The 21524-nt window shown below is 36.8% G+C and overlaps 1 protein-coding gene across 1 annotated transcript in view; it reads right to left on the bottom strand.

Moving 5' to 3' along the window:
- The window catches only part of LOC140157263 (cationic amino acid transporter 2-like), a 174442-nt gene that overhangs the window by 124092 nt on the left and 28826 nt on the right, over positions 1–21524 (bottom strand). The window lies entirely within an intron of this gene.

Raw genomic sequence — 21524 nt, 5'->3', positions numbered from 1 at the left:
AGAAAGTATGATTTTCACAGGAGAGGGCAAGAATAGCATTTTTGTGGCGCACGAGAGCACATCATATCACAGAGAACCTATTCTTGAGAGGGCACTCTATTCACGTGGTTTCTTTTCCAACGCTAAAAGATCACGAATTTTGGTGGTTTGCAAATGAAAAGTGTCCGCACTATCGATTGATTACGTAACTGTTATGAATAATTTATTAGGTTTTTCAATGCAATCGCTTCGACCCATTAATACATATTATCTGTATTATCAAAGTACTTGGAATAGCAATCCGATGAGTTCACTGAACTACGCCCTAATACTGATGGAGTTTTAATGGCGTTAATCCTCTCCATACACAGATGAACAAATACAATAGATGAAGGTCAACACGTATGACCTCCTATGTGACATGTTATATGTGATGTACAAAACCTGAATATCATAAAGAGCAGTATTCGTTTGTGCATATGAACTGCACGTTTACGTTGCTAAATATTACTCATTATATATTATGACAAATATTGGTATTATGACAATACGATATATACATTGTATATAAAACGACTAATAGATCCTGCTATCATGGCGTCAGGTCAATGTTCATCATATCCCGTATGTTTCTTGAAATTCACTCATATTTGAGACAAGTTTCTGTGCCCATTTTATAGGTGCACAAGTAGAGCCGTGTTGTTTTTAATTTTCATTTCTTGGAATTAAGGTTTACCACTGCATGGGGGCCACAAGGGTGATACTAATTTTAATGCTATATTTATACAAATACGTGTTCCCGGTTGGCTCTATAGCGATTTCACAGAAAAGGTATTTCTAGTACAATGCAGCGTCGGACTCTAGCTGAGAGCGTAGCCTAAGTCATTATAGACTCCAATAATAACTCCATACACAAATGAACAAACACAAAGGAGGGTAGTCTCCTCCGTGGCCAGCTTGATTTCGATGGAGCGAAACCATATTGGCTGCGGAGGAGACGGGTAATTTTGCCATGCAAATGAGCTGAGTGTCGTAGCCCTGATCATATCATAGAGGTACGTTCAAGGACTTTTTGCCTGCTCTGCATTGTTATAACTCATACTTGTGTAAATAGTGATAGCCATGGAGCTATTATAAGATGGAGAGGAAATAGATTACGTAACGCATTGAAACCTTGTGCCGATTTGAAATCTGACAAGCTATTCATCGAAAGGTACCTTTTGTTTGGGACAAAGGGCTTCCGCCATTAAATCGGTAAGCTGACCCGACAGTGTATTAACGCTTTGCCTAGCAGGCTACTGTCAATAAGTGATCAAATGAAAGTCGCGTGAAAGCGCTTAATGGAACGAAAAGTACCTATTGTTATACATAAACCCAAGGGTGTGATTGAGTAGCCGTAAGCACAAAAGGCACACATTAGCCGCTAATGCATATTTCGTTGTCACCCCACTGACATTAGGTGCTTCATTTAAATAAATTGAATGCGCTTGCTGAATGATCACGCATCAAGGCTGCCATGTGTCTGCATGTCTATAGTACAATAATGGTATTAAATAGCTACGTCCCGGGAGCTACGTATACATGTAACATATAATAAGTATACCGGTATAGGCCTATACAAAATTTGTTTTACAAATTGAGATTTTATTTTATTTTATTTTAAGAAGGAGAATATCATAATCAGTGGCGTACTGAAGGGGGCAGCTCTTCTGTGAGAGGTCTTGGGAGGGGATGAGGGTGGAGGAGGGGATATGAAGAATGAGAGGGGACTGGAGGAAGAGAGAAAGAGGAAGAAATAAAGAGAAATAAATAAATAAGCGTAAATATATAGAAAGGTAAGGAAAATGATAGGAATGAGAGGGGACAAAACGTAAGAGGGGATGGAGAAGTAAAGGGAGATAAGAAGAGGGAGTGATACTTAAGCAAGTACAGAGAAAGGAAAAGAAATGAATGACAAATAAATGTAGGCCTTTTATAATAATTATAATAGAAACTAAACACAGGCCCCCCCCCACACACACACACATAGGCCTAACACTAACAGCACTATAGGCAGCCATTCGATGATGTCAATGCCTTTATGCGTTACGTATTCAAAACGCCCAGTCAGATGTATTTTACACCTGCAAAGCACAAGTCACCCAATTTCGAAAATTGGACGTTGAATGTACACTCTCATGAATATTGATTGCCAACATTTTCCAACATGTCAGCGTTCAAATCGGACACAATAGAACAATAGACCATTCAGTGCGTTGGTGATAGCAGTCAGTAATCACTTCAATAATCAATAAATCAACACTTCAGTGAGTTTACCGTGACAGCTCAAACCTGAAATTCCTTTGCATTGTGTATGGTAGTATTAGTGCAGAAATATAGATTTGGGTCTGACTTGAGCCAGAATTAAGAAATCTTTTAGTCCGTATGGTAAGAACATCTCAATAATAAATTAATGAATAGCATTAATCACCGTCCAGACACGTCATTTACAAAAGACAAAAGAATTTTAAAAAAATAATAAAGATTATTTTGAACTCTTGAATTATCAACACGAGTAAGTGCGAGTATATCTCACATCAATCATAACATAACTTAAAGGTCGTCCCCGGCAATCACAACATTATGACTTACGAGTATAAAATAATTATCAAGCACGAATCATATGGTTTCATTTAAAACAAACTCGTTTTGACCATAAAAACTAATAAAAACAACCGGCTCTCAACACGCGATATTCAAAAATCCCGCGCCGATATTGTCCAGTGCAATGACGTCATGGTTACAGGTGCTCAATTGTTGCCAGTACTGGGAAGTCATTGCACTGGGCAATTTCAGCACCCGTGAATTTTGAATATCGCGTGTTGAGAGACGGCGTATTAATTTGTTTTTATGGTCAATATGAGTTTGTTTCAAATAAAACCACAAGATTCGTGTTTGATAATTAATTTTCTATCATAATAAGGCATACTGTTGTGATTGCCGGAGACATCCTTTAAAATATTTTAATTAATAGCTCCATTATTAGTAATTATCATGGTTTATATGAAAACTAATAACATTGATATAATTATAGATATCGAAAAGGCTTCGGCAGACATTTAAAATGGCTAGAGTACTTATCTTAATAAGTAATATATTACTGGTGGTTTAACGTACTGTTTGCTGTTAATTTCTTTTTTCCAGTTGCTTTTATTGACTTTGTCTACTGAGACAAATAGGAAGACATTCAAAAACAGAAAGTGACAGTGAGACAAACAGTGGAAAACATAGGGACACATCTATATCTATCATCTTTTTGTCTCTATTCCTATTATTATATGATTTTTTTAAGAAACCATATTAAATTTGCCACAATTTGAGATAACGGCAGGCGTTTAATTTGGAGCGACCTTGAACATATTGAAGCTCTATCCAATTTGCTGGGTTAGCAACAAAAGCATCGTTCAATGTGCAAAACGTTATTTAAATGTAAATGAAGTTGACATTTCAAGCGCTTCGTGTTCATGGTGTTGGTATTGTTACCCCCATGTTGCCATTTTGAGATTAAAAACGTGGTTGTATTGAAAATTGTCAAGTAATTAGTGAAAAAACCCTGAAGAGAAATGACGGAAGACTAGACATAACGATAATTATCAGAGCTGTACAGCGCTCTGCATTAATTATTAAAAAAAGCCTGATCCATTTGAAATGTGAAAACATAATGAGCAGAATACTCATTTAAATGTAAATTTCAACCTTTTCTGATTAAGATGTTTTATTTTCGTTATTAAATTAGATTTGATATTACATTGCAAAAAGGTCAACCGTCTCGATCGAACCATGCAGTAAAATTTAATAACATACCTGATATAAAGAAATCACATTTCATTTGGTACAAAAAATATTATACAGCATGGCTCGTCGGTAATGTAAATTTAATTCAACGATTTCAAACTGATTGCGGAAAAAAGCACCTGGTTAACGATTGAATATGTTCAGTCCTGACGATTGTATTTTTGTGTGTTTCCCTTTTAGTCTCATGAAGTTTAAATGCGATAAATCTTAACCTGGTAAGTGAAATTATCAATGCAAGCAAATCTGATTTGAGTTAGTTTCTCCCAATCAGTAACCATTGGTAACAATATTATCTTAGAATGATTCGTTATTCAATGTTGAGGATTGTGGATACCGCGTCTGCCTTACAAAACGTAACATATGTTTTCTATTTCTTTATTTACAAGATCAATAGCACAGATAATAATTGAAATTCTTCCTTGCAGGAATCAATCCTCAACCCAATATCTTATGTTTGTCAACAAAAGCAGAACAGGTGCGTCTGGCTTACAACGTTTATTAATTTTGCATCTTACCTTGTTGAAAAACATATTGGACGGGTATGAATCTTTTGGTTGTCAAATATTGCAAGATTAAATAAATGTACGAAAAACAACAAAATATCAAGTTGTGTTAAGGGATGAGCCTATAGGAATAACGACCAAACAAAGAAATTCTTGTTTATGCCTTAATATTGTAGTCTTTCAACCCTTTCACAACTTCAGCTGTGTAACTTACAAAAATTCCCGCTAAAAAGTGGTTCTTTTAATTTTAGAAAATACATTAATAATCGCATTGGACTTTTCGTACTGATCGTACTATAAGTGACCACCAACCTATAATGTTCTAATCACACTATAGACTGGGATTACATGTGACGTCATTGCCAGGCAATTGGTCTCTATTGTTCCTTGCCCGGAAATATGCCCACGCAGTCAGGGACCGTGCTTTTAAAACGCCCGCCAGATCACAATAAGGCCATTGAACTGTGTAGTGGCCATACGTACTCGATGAAGTATAACCAAGGGGGTGACACTAAATTCACGGTTGTTCTATCAAGCACGCAAACGAATGACAAATCCCGTTAGTTTGCTATCTAGAAAATGAGGCTGGAAAGTTGGCTTGATGGTGATAATCGTAATTTGCGTACATTAAGTGATCTCAGAAATACCTTTCCTGATTTTGATATTTATCATTATCCCAGAATTGGTTGTAGAGGAGGTGGTGTTTTTATTATCCTCAGGAAGGGGTTTGGGGCAACGCTGGGCGGTACTTACAATTTTACATCCTTTGAGTGCCTTCATGTTACAATTTTCCTGCCCATGGACCATCTGTAAGGATTTATACCATTTACAGAATATATCCTTCCAAGAAAAACAAGCTTACTGCTAAACTGTTCTTTACTGAATTCTCGAGTTTCCTTGAAAATGCTAGCACCTTTCCTGGACAGATCATCCTGAATGGGGACTTCAACTTCCACGTTGACGTTCCTGCTGATAGGGAGGCATGTCAATTTTGAGACCTTATTGAGTCTGCTGATCTTCAGCAGCATGTCAGAGGAGCTACTCATATTTCTGGTCACACTTTAGACCTTATTCTGACCAGAAAATCTGATGGCTTGGTCTCTAATATCAATATTGTTAGAGACCTTCCCTCGGACCACTTTGCTGTTGAATGCAATATAAGCATTTGTAGACCAAAACCATCCAAGAAAGTCATTTGTTACCGGAAAACTCGTGATATTGACATTCCCAAGTTTCGTCACGACATTGAATCGTCCTTTATTTATGAATCTCCAAAGGATAATCTAGAAGATCTTGTTGAGCATTATGACACTGCTCTTAAATCCATTTATGACATTCATGCTCCTGAAATTAAGCGTGCTGTTACTTTGCGACCCAATGCCCCATGGTTCACTACTGAACAAACGTCGCGCTAAACGTAAATGGATGCAATCTGGCCTTGAAGTTCATAAACAGATTTTTAAGGATGAAATAAGGAAATACAAAGCTTTACTTGAAACAGCCCAGACTAATTATCATAAAGAAAAGGTTGCCACTTGTGATCAAAAACAACTTTTTCGTACGGTTGACAGCCTTTGTTCTAACAAATCTACCAAGGTTCTTCCATCTGTTGATGACCCCATTGATCTTGCGAATCAATTTGCTTCCTTTTTTGAGAACAAAATTTACAAATTACGTGAGAGTCTAGATCAGTCATCTGACCTGAAGGTGTCAGTTGATCTTCATGATAATTGTAGTGCCTGTTTTGACCAATTTCATCAGGTTGATCAGGAAGATGTTCGCAAGGTCATCATGGAGTCTCCATCTAGCTCTTGTCGGGCAGATCCAATACCTACCTGGTTGCTTAAAAACTGTTGTGATGAGTTACTTCCTGTAATAACTAAGATTGTAAATTTAAGTCTTACCTCCGGTATTTTCCCCGATTCATATAAGATTGCTCATGTAACTCCTCTTTTGAAAAAGAGTAACTTGGACAAAGAGAGTCTCAGTAATTATAGACCAATTTCTAATCTATACTATGTCTCCAAGATTGTAGAGCGTGTTGTGAAAAACAGTTGAATGAACATCTGCAAGCAAATAATCTGCATGCCATAACCCAGTCTGCTTATCGGAAGTTTCATTCAACTGAAACTGCTATGGTTCGTGTTATGAATGACTTGCTACGTGCAGTTGATAAACACAACGAGGCAGCGCTAGTTCTTTTAGATCTTAGCGCTGCGTTTGATACGATTGATCAGGAACTTCTGATACAGCGTCTTTCCGAGAGATTTGGAATTCATGGTATTGTTCTTGCCTTTTTTAGATCATATTTAACTGGCCGCTCTCAGTTTGTAAATATTAATAACACTGATTCTGATAAACACATGTTATTCTGTGGAGTCCCGCAGGGCTCCGTTTTGGGACCACAGCTGTTCACCATGTATATTTCTCCCGTCGAAGATATTATCAATGCTCACGGTTTAGAGAAAATGCAATATGCTGATGACACTCAAATATACACAATTTTTCAGAAATCTGAAACAACAAATGTGCTTTCAAGACTAGAACAGTGCATTGATGATGTGAAGGCATGGATGATTCAGAACAAACTGAAACTCAACGATTCAAAAACTGAACTTATCCATGTTACTTCCCAATTCATTAACTCTGCTCAACTTCCTCCTGTAACAATTGGTACATCACTCATTGAACCCTCACCTGAGGCTCGTGATCTGGGCATCCTTGTGGATGATAAACTCTCTCTGAACAATCATATTACAAACATTTGTCGTACTGCAACTTATGCCATCTGGAAGATCAGCCAAATAAGGAAATATCTTGACAATACCCAAACTGAACGACTTGTCCATGCCTTTATAACATCTCATCTTGACAACTGCAACTCACTTCTTTATGGCTTACCTTGTGCTCAGATTGACAAACTTCAACGAATCCAAAACACTGCTGCGCGTCTCATCACCAGAACAAAGAAATCTGATCATATTTAAGGGTCTTAGAACAACTTCATTGGTTGCCTATCCACAAACGCATCATTTACAAGATTCTACTTCTTACATACAAAGCCGTCAATGGTCAGTCACCGGAATATATTGCTGAACTTGTTTCTTTTTACAATCCACCTCGGTCACTTCGTTCTAGTTCACAACACCAACTTGTTTCACCAAGATTTTCAACTTCTTATGCTAAGCGTGCCTTCTCAGTTGCCGCTCCCACACTATGGAATAAGTTACCAATTCATATTCGTCAAGCACATTCTCTGAACTCATTCAAATCGCAACTCAAAACTCACTTATTTATTTCAAATGTCATTTAATATGTATTTATTGTTTGTAGTGTAAGTTTGTAGTTTAAGATAGCATTTATATTCTTGTTTGTAAAGGGCATAGAGACATGTTTTGTTTATGCACTTAAAAGCGCCTCCATATTATTATTATTATTATTATCGATCCGTTATGAACCATTATGAATAATTCATATTCGACCCCATGATCAAGTTGGCGAATACTGACGCCGTTAGTTTTACGAACTTTGTCTGTTCAATGAGAGTATAGCGCGCCCCCAATACATCTGGGCACAAAATACTCGAAAACGATCCGATTTAATGAAATGGCGGACAGGCATTTCCCATCAGGCATCGTGATATGTTTTTCAAAGAAAGTCTACTAAATTAATTTGGAAATGACTGTTTGCAATAGTAGTGTCGAAATAAGGACTTGCTGTCAGTAATGCGAAGAAAATGCGTGACAGGTGTAAGGTATGAAATACATGTAGAATTTGAAGTATAGAAAATATTTGACATCACATCTGACCTTCCATTTTGGCGCCATTTTGAATGTGTGTTTCTATTCGTTTCCTTGCGTGATAATTATTATCAATCTGCAATTATCAGACATATTGGTACTTGGCTTCCGGAGTGAATAAGTATTTTTAAATGTATGTAAAGAATTTCACATCATAGTGCCATTTCAGCTATGCATACACAACACCAAAATGAACCAATTTCTGATTGGTCACGGTCTGCGTATTCGGGAAATCGAATAAATCAATATCTTTGATCATTTTAAGATCCATTGTTGCTTTGACATAGCTGGATGACACTGTGTACACTCAATTATACAGTTAGCAGCCTGCACAACCGATTCTTTTGTTTGACAAGGCTCACTCAGTCATTTAATGAGGCAATACAAACGATCGAATTTGGTGTTGAAATGAGCTAAATTTTTAGTTACACCTTTTCGATGTAAAATTAATTTTCTCGGCCAAATGAAAAGCAATCATTTTCATTTTTTCAGTAAATGTCAGGAAAAATTGTAGTGCTTGATACTGTACTTTTTTTTCAAATTCTAGTGTTAAACTTAGGCGTGAAATTTAGTCATTTAGTGTAAGATTTTCGATTTTGATAGGCTTAAACTCTGTCCGCGAGCCTTTTTTTGGATCAACCTTTTAGCTTTTCAAAGTAAGATAGTTCGCTAATGAAGGATTTTTCCCAACTTTCTAACGCACATCACCGTGAGCGATATATCATAGTTTTGTCAGAATTTGCGTTTTCATTTCACTATTTTAACTGCCGGCTGACCATTTTTCAAAATCAACGAGTGAAATCTAAGGCTAATACTAGCATTGTGGATCGATATCCCTGGGTTTAATAGGAATACCGGCATGGCTACAGTGTTGCTAGAACTTCAATATAGCAAAAGAAATTCCCAGGCCTATAGCGCTCCTACTGATCATGTTTAACCAGAACACTCAATTGGGGATTTGGGCTACCAAATCGCTGGTCGGGCAATTTGCTTTCAATGGAAAATTGACCTGGATAAACAACAAAGGAAATATCGACTATTTCTGTTGGTTGCTCTCGAGATAAAAGTACTGAGTTAGACATTTTCGGAGTATGGAGGGAAAAAGGGTAAAATAAAACGGAAATTCTAACAAAACTATAATATATAGACCCACACGATGTGCTTTACAGAGGTGGAAATATCTTTCTTTAGCAAACTATATTAGTTTGAGACGCTAAAAAATGAATTCCGTAAAAAGCTCGCGTGCGAACTGAAGGCCTATAAAAATCAAAAATATCACACTAAAAGACACAATTTGATGCTTAATTTTAACACCAGGATTTGTAAAAAATGTATATCCAAGCACCAAGTTTTTAACTGACATTACTGAAGAAAAAAAAAATATTGCTTTATATTTGACCGAGAAAATTAATTTCATAGCAAAAAGGTGTATCTCTGAATTGTGCTGATTTTAACATGTATCGATCGACTTTCAGCGCGACTAAGCATTTCTAAAGAATCGGTTGTCTAGGCTGCTAACTGTATATATCATTGTGAATTAACATGTCTTTTAAATGCAGACGAACCGTGTTTGCTTCAAATGTATTCGATAAAATTCCATAATTATTGGGATACGATTCTATGATGCAGCCGGGTGCGGCCACGCGTTGCCACCAACTAGCTTTAGCTGTAGTTTCAGTCGCTGGAGCTCCGCACTTCGGACGATAAAAAGGCATGTAAATCTCAAAGTGTATACACTTGATACATTTAATATTTGGCCTTTCTTTTATAACGAAACGGTATACGAAATATACCAGCTTATAGTTAATAAAGAAAGGTGATTATACGTTTTCACTTATCAATTTGGCATGGATGCAGACCCCGTCTGCATAACATGACTACCGCCCGCAATACGTCAGGGCACAAATTTGAATAACAATACGCTATTTACATATCAATGCGCCTCATGCTAATGAGTTGAGCCCTCTCCGGGAATTGCTCTATGGTATAACGGTAGCACGTTCCCTTACCGACTCATTATTAATGTGTGGAAAGGGGTCAGGGACGGTATTCTGATCATTCTAATCCTTTGTTTTGAGGTCAATAGATAAAAGAAAGGCCTTGAACACAGGTGTGTGGTTGTAGATAATATTTAATCATCAAAGCTGCTGGCATAAGAAATTTCGAGGAGGCAGTGCTTATCATTTCTTGTAATCACAATCTAATGTGGTACTCACTACATGTAGAAGGCCGGGCGGGTCTGCAAATTAGTGCATGAAGCTAGTAAAGATATAGCTTCGATGTTCAGTTTAATCAATTAAAATACTATGGCTGGATATCAAAAAAATCGCGAGGCATTCTTTCTTGTTATGGACGACAGATATTACTTTTTATATTATTATGACAAAATTCAGTCCCTTCTCAATTCAATAGGCTCCGAGATTAGACTTTCCTTTCCAAAAATAAATTATATGGTCTAGAGGACATGATATAGGCCTAATCTGAACCCATATTCGGTATCCAGAAACCTTCACAGTCCGAGCGGCGCTTGCACTCGCATCGCATTAAACTAGACAAAGTTCGCTAAACTGAGGCCTGCTTCAATTGCCAACCTTTATCGAGGGGCAAGTGTGAGGTTTCATAGTCATCTATTACCTATACCATTTTTCACCCCGATGTGGCAGTGATGTCAACGCGTAGTGAACAGCTGTTTCGCTCGCGCATCTATGCGGTGTCTTTAAGTGCGTGCGTATGTATACCAGCGCCATCGATCTCCAGCGAGTGATGCTGCGCCTAATAAAATTCATATAATGCCCCCAGCATACTTTCCTGCAGCTTGCCGCTGCGGCAAGCGGCAGAGCGTTTCAACCAATGACAAGCCTTGATTGTGTCCGATTGTCTGCAATGCGCGTGCGCCACGCCGCTCATTGCAAGCGGCAGGGTAGTATGAAACCAGCTTTATACTGACGTGACCCCGGATGTGACGTCACTGTCACATCAGGGTGAAATGGTATTGAACAACGCAAACCAGCCAAATTTGTCATAAGTTTAAATAGCCATTAGAAAAACCGCGAATATAGTGTCAGAAAGTCTTACACATCTTCGTATAACCTTGTCGTTAGTGTGATACTGAATGCAGCGCCATGTTTGGAATATATTCGTACACGGTGTGGGCAAATAGTTGGTCAAATGTAGGCTAAGTAGGCCTAAATCATGAAAATCGCTTAATCTGAATAATACCAACCAGTAACGGACACTGTGAAAACACTACGTGCGAAGTTTGAGGTAAGTAAAGCTTTTCCTTGTTATAAAAAACAAGGAAAAGGCAGTCATTTTTATCACAACGGGATATTTTTAAAAAGTACATTTTGAGAGGGCCTACGCTGGTTCTTTTAATTCTAGTTTAAAATCTGTTCATCACATGCAGTCCGATTTGGTATCTATGGTTTCATCAAAGTCTTGAGAACTAATTTGGATGGTATGTTGGTTAACAAAAATGATACTGTTAAAAGTAGCGGTATTTATGTAAGCGACGTATCTATTGTGTAAAATGCATTGAAAATTGTCGGCTAAAGATGGTATAAATTAAAATCGCGAAGAGTAATAGCAACAATAACTATCTACATTCCAAGCGGAAACGCTTTTCAAAAACATACCACCTTTTTTGGGCAATCGCTGAAACCGAAATATGAAATTCCAGGCCATCTGTAAAAAAGTGCATGAGCAGAAATGACCATGAACTTGGGTCACCGAAACAAGTATTTATATTGGTGTCAGGCCTTTCATAGTGATACAATAATTAGCCCCCAATAATGGCTTTCATTTGAACCATTATTTGTTAAACTGCGATTTTTACTTTTTGAGAAATCAATGAATGTATCAAAAAACTTTTCGAAAGTCGATTTAAAATGGCCTAACCCGTTAAAACCCATTATTATGGTTTTTGACTTTACATCACTGAAATCCAAATTACTTAATTGCATACGTACGTACAAATGTGCTTTTAAATATCATCCCTTCAATTATCCTTAATTACGATGACTGCCCCAAGAATAACATTGAAATTGAATTCTATTTTTAATTAATTGTTGTAGTTCAATAATTAGTAAATTAGCTAATTGGGGTGATGTGCTACAATCATCTACATTGCTGCCATATACATATTACTTCCGCTAAATGGTTTAATGCTAATCTCACGATGTAGTGGGTTGTGAAGGGGGTTGTACTAACCCTCCTAATGTTTTTTTTTTATCCGGCATAAAACAAACGCGCGTGTTTACGCCAAACGACCTAAGCTAATCGTAGATACATCCTCCTTGCGTCTTTTTGGTGATACAATTGTTTACCCACGTACCTTACCCGGGGTTAGGACCGATCATCAAAAATCACCATATGTGATGCGATCAAGCAAAATCAGTCGGAACTCGGCAATAATAAATTTTCAGTTTCTAACAGAATAGTAAAAAACATTTACAAAGCTGGGTTTTGCAGAAAACCCTATTGGAATTGAACATTCAGTTCCAAAGATATGAGCAATTAAAGAGTTTCCAAAACAATAGGAAACAAAAGGAAATATTTCCTTCATTTGGCTATATCTCAAAATCAATATTTCCGAGTTCCGACTGATTTTGCTTGATCGCATCACATATGGTGTTGGTTTTCATTTTGCTCTTATAAAATTAATGCAAGAGATATCAACTTTTTACTTTTAGGTTGAAATTGTAATTTCTTGTAATATTTAGTAATGTTTAAAATACAAAAATATGGCGCGTTGCAACAACAGCCTCCTAGCAGTCCGTGTTACAAAATATGGCTTAGCAGGAGGAGGTTTAATCAAGTACATACCGAATCTCTTCAAATTTCTCCTAAAATGGCATCTAGTTGTATGGAGCAAAATCGGAACAATGATCTTTTTCCCTCTAAACTATGAAACATGAATAATGGAAGTTTGAAATATTCAATCAGCAGCTAAAAACACTCACCCTATAGCCATGCCAAAATAAACATTGGTAATCATTGTTCTCTCTCTTTTTGAATACCACTTTCTTGGTACCCCTCATCTTTATGCATCTCTATAATCATTTTTGATAGCTTGTAAGTAAACCATTTCAAGTAAACATGCATCTGCCTCTCTTACAAAAATATCAACAACCGCATAATGACAGTTTACAGAAGAAGCCTCTAAACTATACAGCAGTTGACGTTGTTGTTGCATGTCACTTGATAACAAGACGATATAGGGATTAGTAGTGAGGGTAGTTGTAAATTTAGTAACGTATCGAAACGTATGGAAACGTATGGAAATGGATGGAAAAGGATGGAAATGGATGGAAATAAGATAGGAACGGATCGAAAAGGATGAAAATGGGTCGGAATAAATCAAAATATGACTCGAACATCTTAAAATGGGTACAATAAGAGCTTAAATTCATCAGAATGTGTTTCATCCATCCCCGGGCATCCATCGGTCTAAATATATACAAAGCTTGTCTCCGAAGACTTCACCACTACCATGGCTACATGTAGTGTTAGGCGATACGTGATACCAATAGCTTCCTCCATGCTTTCAGCGGCATGGAAACACACAAACACTATCAAGTTTCTTCAACTTCATTCAATTATTTAAATCAATAAACTAACTTTCTTTCCTTCTTTCTTTCTTTCTTTCATTCTTTCTTTCTTTCGTTCTTTCTTGTTTCTTTTTTTTCTTCTTTCTTTCTTTCCGGAGGCTTTCTTTCACGGAGGAGGGATAATAGTTAATACCTTAATTTCATTCTCATTTTTTCTCTCAATACATTTTTTTGCCTTACCTTTTTATTTATTTCTCTTTCTTTTCGTGTCTTTTTTCTTATATTTTGTATTTCGTCTTTCATTTTTCTTTTTCTTTTCATTTCTTTTCTTTTCTTTTCTTTCCTTGTGTTTTCATTTGTTTTCTTATCTTCCCTATTTTTGCATTTCTTTCTTTCTTGCTTTTTCTTTTCATTCAAATAAAATTCAAATATATGGAAGGAAAACAGAACAATTTTGTTTTAATTAATTAATTAACGCAAGAAGGAAATAATGAAAGAACAATTCTTCTTTAATTAAGAATAAATAAATTGATTTTTATTGATTTTTAGATTAATATTAAATGATATTAATAAATTAAATAAATAATTGTACTTAATTTTTCTCAATAACACTACTTATTAGCATAAAATAAACTCCATGCATTTTTTTACCACCCAAGTCTAAAATCATAAAATAATGACCTTGGTGACCTTGACCCACTAACCAAAACAAACTTTTTGCTTAGTGATCCCCTGGTCACAATCCACCCCCCCCCTCCCCCGACCTCCATGCAATTAGCTACTGCAGAACTAGAGCAATTCAGATCTATAGCAATTCGTGCATGTTTACTTGCGCCGGCGATTTGAAAACATTTCTTCGTTTATTTTGTACGTTTTTGCGAGTACCTTTGCATCAATTTCGAGCCATGGTGGAATATTTTGACCCATCTCCATCCATTCTTACCCATTTCCATCCATTTCCATCCTTTTCCATCCATTTCCATACGTTTCCATACGTTTCGATACGTTACTAAATTTACAACTACCCTTAGTAGTGACCACAAATTGACATTAAGCAGTTTGATGCCGACAGAACTGAACTTGTTTGATCCCTTATCTCCGTCTATAATCCTTCTTATCGCTTCATGTTTTTTCTTTCTGTCCATCGGTAGAAGGAGAGAGAGTGTATGTGTGTGTGAGAGCGATTTTGAAACTCTTCTCTTGCCATGCTAGCGTACATGAGATGTAGAGCGTGTATATTTGTTTCTTGGCGTGATATTGCCATACTAGATCATTTTTACCAGACAGTTTCAAAAATGGAAAAAATGGGTTCTAGGTTAAGTACATATTCCATATAAATACGCTGACTTTTTTCAACACGTTTAATTTTAGGGTAACTATTCGCCTTGGTTACTGGAGTATTAGAGTAATATATAATAGTCATTTCACATTTCTTTAACTTTTGAATAAGCCCAATCGCCATTCTAACTTCCGGTTTTTGAGAGCAGTTTTGGGACACTTTGACCTCTGACATATCGGGAAAATTGACGTAATTATTATTAATTTTATTATTATTGTCACAATTTTGATCATTAAAAATACCAAATAATTAATTTATAAAATACTAATATTTTTTATATTTGTTTTAAATATTGTAAAACATTTTAGATTATATTTTGTACGTACAAAAACCCAATATTTCTGTATTCTCTGAAAGGTCAAAGGACAACGTGTCCCAAAACTGCAAAAACTGTCCTACAATGCATTGCAAACTTCCAATGCCGATTGGGCTTATTATCCCTGTCTTTGTAAGAAGTTTTCCATTTTCCATTTTAAGCCACGTAAAATATGTCATTACACTGTTAAAACGGTTGGGTACAACTTTACCTAACACTGGGCGCCATATGAACAACCCTTTTTATCGAATAAAATATCACTCTTTTGTTGGGTGATATTTAACAGTTTACCTTATTCTTTACTCAAAAAAACTTAAAATGTTTAATATCGCCCAATAAAAGAGTAACAAAAGGGTCACGTGGTTCATATGGCAGGCAGGGTTAGGCGTTTGGGTCAAGTTTTACCCAACATTTCTAACAGTGTAGGCTGTATATCTGGAAATAACTACCGGTAATACAATGCAGCCTCCCCTCCCTCGGGACTGAATACAGCATCATAATAACGATTGTTTTAAAATCTTATTAGTTTAGGGTATTGTAAAGGTAAATTTTCGACAACTTTTTAATTAAGTTAATAGCTCTGACAGCGTTATAACATTAACATCCCTCGTGTAAATTTATTACAATTTCCTACCAACTTAACGCATGTATTGCCTCTTTCTTTAAAGTGCCAGGTACTCATTATCGAGAGGTATTAGATTTCAGTATTAATTGGAACTGCCTATATAAGCTTTAATGATTGCTCGTCTATAAGAAGCTATGAGAAAATGATGAAACCAATGGCAACCCATTTCTGGCTATGGTTAAATAGAGCTACGGAAAGGCAGAGGTTTATTGATATTGCATGCATTGAACCATTGAGATATTGAGTTACACTTTACCATGTTTACTATTACAAATGCTTTCATTTATGATAAGTTTGAAGAAAATCGGTTTATTTATTGGTTCTTATTAAATTTATACAGTGCTGCATCAAGTGTGCGTTGAGTTTCCCTTTAGATACCAACATATTTGTATCAGATGGAAGGTTTGGACTCACTATACCAGACTAAAAGATTTCGTAAGTATGGCTCAATAAGTCAGACCTGAAACTACCTTTCAACAACTCTTCCTATGCCTTTGTACAGGAGCCAACCGTTGTTAAACCGTGATGAACCCACACTTTTACTGTAGCGTATACGCGAACGCGAGCGAGACTACGCGTTACGCGAGAGCGCGTAAAATTCGTCATGCCTGGAACCTTTGTGCGTATGCCAGCTTACAAGTTGAATTCAGTATTCAGGTAGCGGCTAAACATTGCCGTTTTATTCTGTAGTTTTATTGCTGGTATCAAAAGAGAAATCATCGAAGTTTTTGTAAGGCTGAGTGGCAATGATTAACTGACATTCCTCGTAAAATGATCGTGAATTATACGATATTTAGCTTCTTTTCGTTGTTGAAAGGGAAAAAGCTGCCCTCGCGAAGTAAACCACGCAGACGACGCGGCCGCATCGTTGTTAAACGGTGATGAACAACGGTGAAACATGATTGAATCCCTAATTCAACACTGATGTCACCGCATGCAGTGCTAAGGAATTGCCATCTTTCAGTTGTCGCGATAATGATATCCGATAATCCAACTTGTATTGATCGCCCTATTTATGTCAAATAATGACTGACCACTATCACTTTTCGCCCTAAAGTCGTGTTCACACGGTCGGACATAGGCCACTTATTACCGGTAAAAAGGGACTCATGTTCGACCGTCTGAACACGACTTTAGTATGAATTACTTTAGTATATCAATGTAGCTCGAAGTCCTTGAAAGTGCCTGTTACCGACTAAATCCCCTTACTCACCAGTTATTGATCGATTTCGGTTCAGTGATTATTGTTTTTCCGCATACGGAAGTTTTCTCGTATGAGTGGAGTATTGAGGATGGCAATGCGTTTTTGTTACACCTAACTGCAGATGTTGACCACTCATCCTCAAGGAAAGGTATTAAAATCATTGCGTCTGATGCAAAGTCTTGCGTACTTAAAGGAGACATGTGCCTAATGTCCAATTCACACATAGCAAGCTCAATTGTAAGGCCCATTGTTAACTTGACGTTTATGTGCGTATTTACAACATATTTAGCTACACGTACGTTTCATTCACTTCACATTACTTCACATTACTCTACATTAAAAGTGGTGGCTCGATTAACAGCTTCATCCCCCACAAACACTTTACGCATTATTACAAATAGTATTTTCTCATGATCTCCGTAAAATGTTCTGCATTTACCTAAATTTCCTTTTATAAGAGACTACATTGAAGGTTTAACACTTGGTCCTTTGAAAATTTTAAGCTATTGAAATTTACCTACTTTTGTGCCTATATTTGTTGTTTCTTGTTCCTCTCTGTGTATTGTGTGTTTTTACCTCTTTCCTCACAGTACTATACCTTGCTATATCTTATCACTTGTTCGCTAATTCAATATATCCTTTTGTATCATTGAACCTTGATGTCTTTTGTGTCCTCTACCGTTGAACTCACATTTAAATCCATTTCCTTTTATAGATGTATGAACAAAAAGTGGTAGCCCTACCCTCCTCCATATAATTTATGTTCTATGTTCCATGGGTCACTGTGAAGAACGCTTTTGCTTTTTGCTTCGTATGTATACCAATTATATGTAAGGTATCACCCGCCTTTAAATTGCAAACTATGTCCTTGATAGCAGAGCTCCGCTATATTGAAGGGTTTCTCGGTGTATCCATTTCACTTTACAAGTCCAAACAGGGCGCAGTTCTTTTTGCAAGATGCCCTTGGGAGGTCTACGACAAGGAATATTGTAAGAAATTGCGCCGTGTGAAATTAGTTATTACATAATGGTATTGTGCGGACGCGGGAAAACTATATAACACGAAGATGAACAGTTGCTTTGTTTTCTCGCATATACATGCATGTAAAACAAAATTCTCTACTGAAGTTGATTTATGATGTGGTAAATGTGTTCAAACCATGATATTTTCTAGTTAACTACGATCTGCACTCTATATTCACTTTGTGATTTCCGTTTCGTGTGCTGAATATCCATTTTAATATTCCACTCACATACATGATCAGCTAGAATCTCATTGTATGTAATGACTAAATGGTTTGGTGTGCTAACCAAAGTATGTTATACCTAAATACTTTGTGCTATTACCTAATTAGTGACTGTGGCAAGCATGTTTGGATAAAAAGGAATGTATATCACCCATAACGAGTGAACAAAATCGATGAAACTATGGTAATATAGATATCTAAGTCATGGAACTGTTTATGGCTGGGTTGTTAGGCTAATGGTCAATGTAATAATGGTAACTCTCGATACCTTTAACAGCTACATTACGTGAGACAATTTTCCATCAACGATAATCCGTATCACTCTTCTATCCCACCTTTTATGGTTTGCTTAGAATGAGTTAAGGGTACATGGTTCTCGCTTCCTTCAAAGACAACAATACCTATCGGTCATCCTCATTATTCTGATGGTCAGTATAGTGGTCAACCAGCATATCCTCGTCGTCTTAACGCGGCTGTGTACTATAGACATTGTTTCTTTCGCGAAATTGAGTTTTTTTGATATGTTTGTACTTTGTTATGTTTTTTATAAATACAAGGAATGAAAATCCAGATTTGTAAACTCCAACTGCAATATTTTAAGGATTTTATTTCACTATTCCACTCGTGTTTGAAATTGAAAAGGAAAGAAAATCTTTGTTGAACCAGCAGTGTACACGCGCGCAACAACGCATCGCGTTGCGTATCGCGCAATTTGTTAACGCACAAATACGCTACGCATACGCGACGCTTATCTGCATGCGCGGCGCATCTTATGGAACTCCACGGAAGCACTGATTTCACAAAAACCTAGTGGTCAAATGGCTCCGTTTTACCTGATAAAATGTGGGTTTTTTCAAGTTCTTTCCCCCGATTTAAATATCAAGTTATGAATGGATTTCGCTCAAACTTCTCAAGGGGCTGTGGATTTACCTGATGTTCACGTAATATAAGGTACAAAAACGAAAACTGCCGCATTCTCCTGTGAGATTCGATGAAAGTGCAAAATGTGACCACTTTAAACTTCAACGGCCATTATTTCAATGTTCATTTTCTCGGTAAAATGACGATTTAGGTACACGATAACTCAATAAATACAGCATCTATAGGTAAGCAAATATCATCATTGTAAAAAGCATGATCGACTCAAGAAACGGTTTTCTCATTTTTTTATATTTTGGTCTATTTCCGATTTTAGGCATCACTTTGTGCAAATAAGCGTTTGTGAATTTTAAAAAGTTCAATTTGATGCCTTATATGGTCAATATCTCAAAAAATAAGGCCAATATCAAAAAAATTAAAAAAACCGTTTTTGGAATGGAGCCTCAAGACTGAGCTAAAAACAAAATAAAATATTTTGGAAAGAGTGTTTTTTTGTTATGATGTACCTAACAAATATTGCCAAAAACTCACTTTTTTTGTGATTTTCTTCAGAATTGTTGTTTTTACCCCAAATCTGTATTTATATTAAGATTTATTGATGTCTTGCCTTCATAAAAATGTATACTTTTATATGTCTTGCGCGAATAATTACAAAGTTATTGCACTTTTACTACATGCATGTCTGAGAGTACACAGCCACCTTAATCATTACGTGACATTATCTAAGACCTATCTATTACGTACTAGCTCTGCTATCGAGTTTTTCATGTGTCGCTTAAAATGAGTTTAAGGGTACATGGCTATGACGAGTAACGGCATCATTGTGTATGCTTCCCATGGAACACCTTTCTGATACTAAAATAAATCCCTACACCTCTAACCTTGGAAAAAGTCTGTAACACACGGCGCAGGCATACTTTTAGGAAGAGCGCGGTGGTTAAGGGGTATGGGCTTGACTACAAATTACATTTGTATCTTATGCTGCTCACTAAGAATGCGCCTTTAAGTTCTGTATAATGTATTGTACCGTTCCGAATACCCTGGCGTATAGACGAATCCAACGAGCCAAGTGATGGTCAGAATTTAGTCGGCCATGACTGGGCCCCCGGCGCACCAAACTGGTGTTGTGACTGCTCAATTGAGTGGATTAAAGCCGCTAAAAATCGATGTTATGTTGTATTGTGTTGCAAACCCGGGGTTGTAAACTTTCATTATTCTATTGTCTACGTGTAACACGAGTGATGAAAAATTCCCGCCAAGGACGCATCGAATCATATTTTAGGTGGGATATACCCGACAGGGACCCAGCTATGGCTGCCATTGAGGTGTATGAATGCGTGAAATTGGATTCGTCCATAAATCGCACCCTCAGTATAAAAATTTACACAACCTAAGGAAACGCACGACTTGTATTCTAAATTTTTTTAATGATCAACATAAGTTTTCTCGCAATAACAAATTCTGTACACAGAATTTCAACAGTAATTACACACCTGGATTATCTACCAATTTGATTAGCCTATTTTATCTTCATTTAGCTCTTTAAAATCCACATCTATCATGTGTGTTGATTCCCAAGATAAAAACGTGAGAAACTACACTTTCCAATTCCATCGCGAACCCCTACAGAAATTATTTCAAACAGTCAGCCTACGGTGTCTTTCCTGAAAATGTCAAAAGAAGCGAGAGAAAGAAAAAGGTAATTATGGGCTGTTTACCCCTAAGATAGCCTGAATGTTGCCCATGTCTATGTGTCACGATTCCGTCTCTGCCGATGCATTTTCGCTCAAAGTCAATCACTAAAATGGCGTGTTTTAAATTGGCAAATGTTGAGCGCTTATAGCTGAGGTATATTCAAGGGAAATATAAGATGGGTTGTTCTACAAGAAAAGTCCGAAGAAAGGTTGAACATCCGTACAACCTATAACATTTTGCTATATCGAATCGATCGCAATGACGACGCCGTAAAATGACAACAAATCTTGCTCGTAAAAAAAATCGCGGCTTATGTAAAGGTATCATCTTGCGGATGGGCAGTGCCTGACATTTCGAATACAATTTTGAGACAACCTCAAAAAAAGAGTCAACTAGCGCAATTTCAGTTTAGGTTGCATTTTGTCAGCCAATACATGGAAACCCCAGGCTATCCCCCAATATAAGTGCCCCCCCCCCCCTTCCCTGGCACTGAAATGAGCATCAAAGAACGGCTTTTGCCATCACTTACGTAATTGTTATTATCTTAGTTTAGCG

The sequence above is a fragment of the Amphiura filiformis genome, chromosome 7 (genome assembly GCF_039555335.1).
Source record: "Amphiura filiformis chromosome 7, Afil_fr2py, whole genome shotgun sequence".
Lineage (NCBI taxonomy): Eukaryota > Metazoa > Echinodermata > Ophiuroidea > Amphilepidida > Amphiuridae > Amphiura > Amphiura filiformis.
This window is presented reverse-complemented; position numbering and strand designations above follow the sequence as displayed.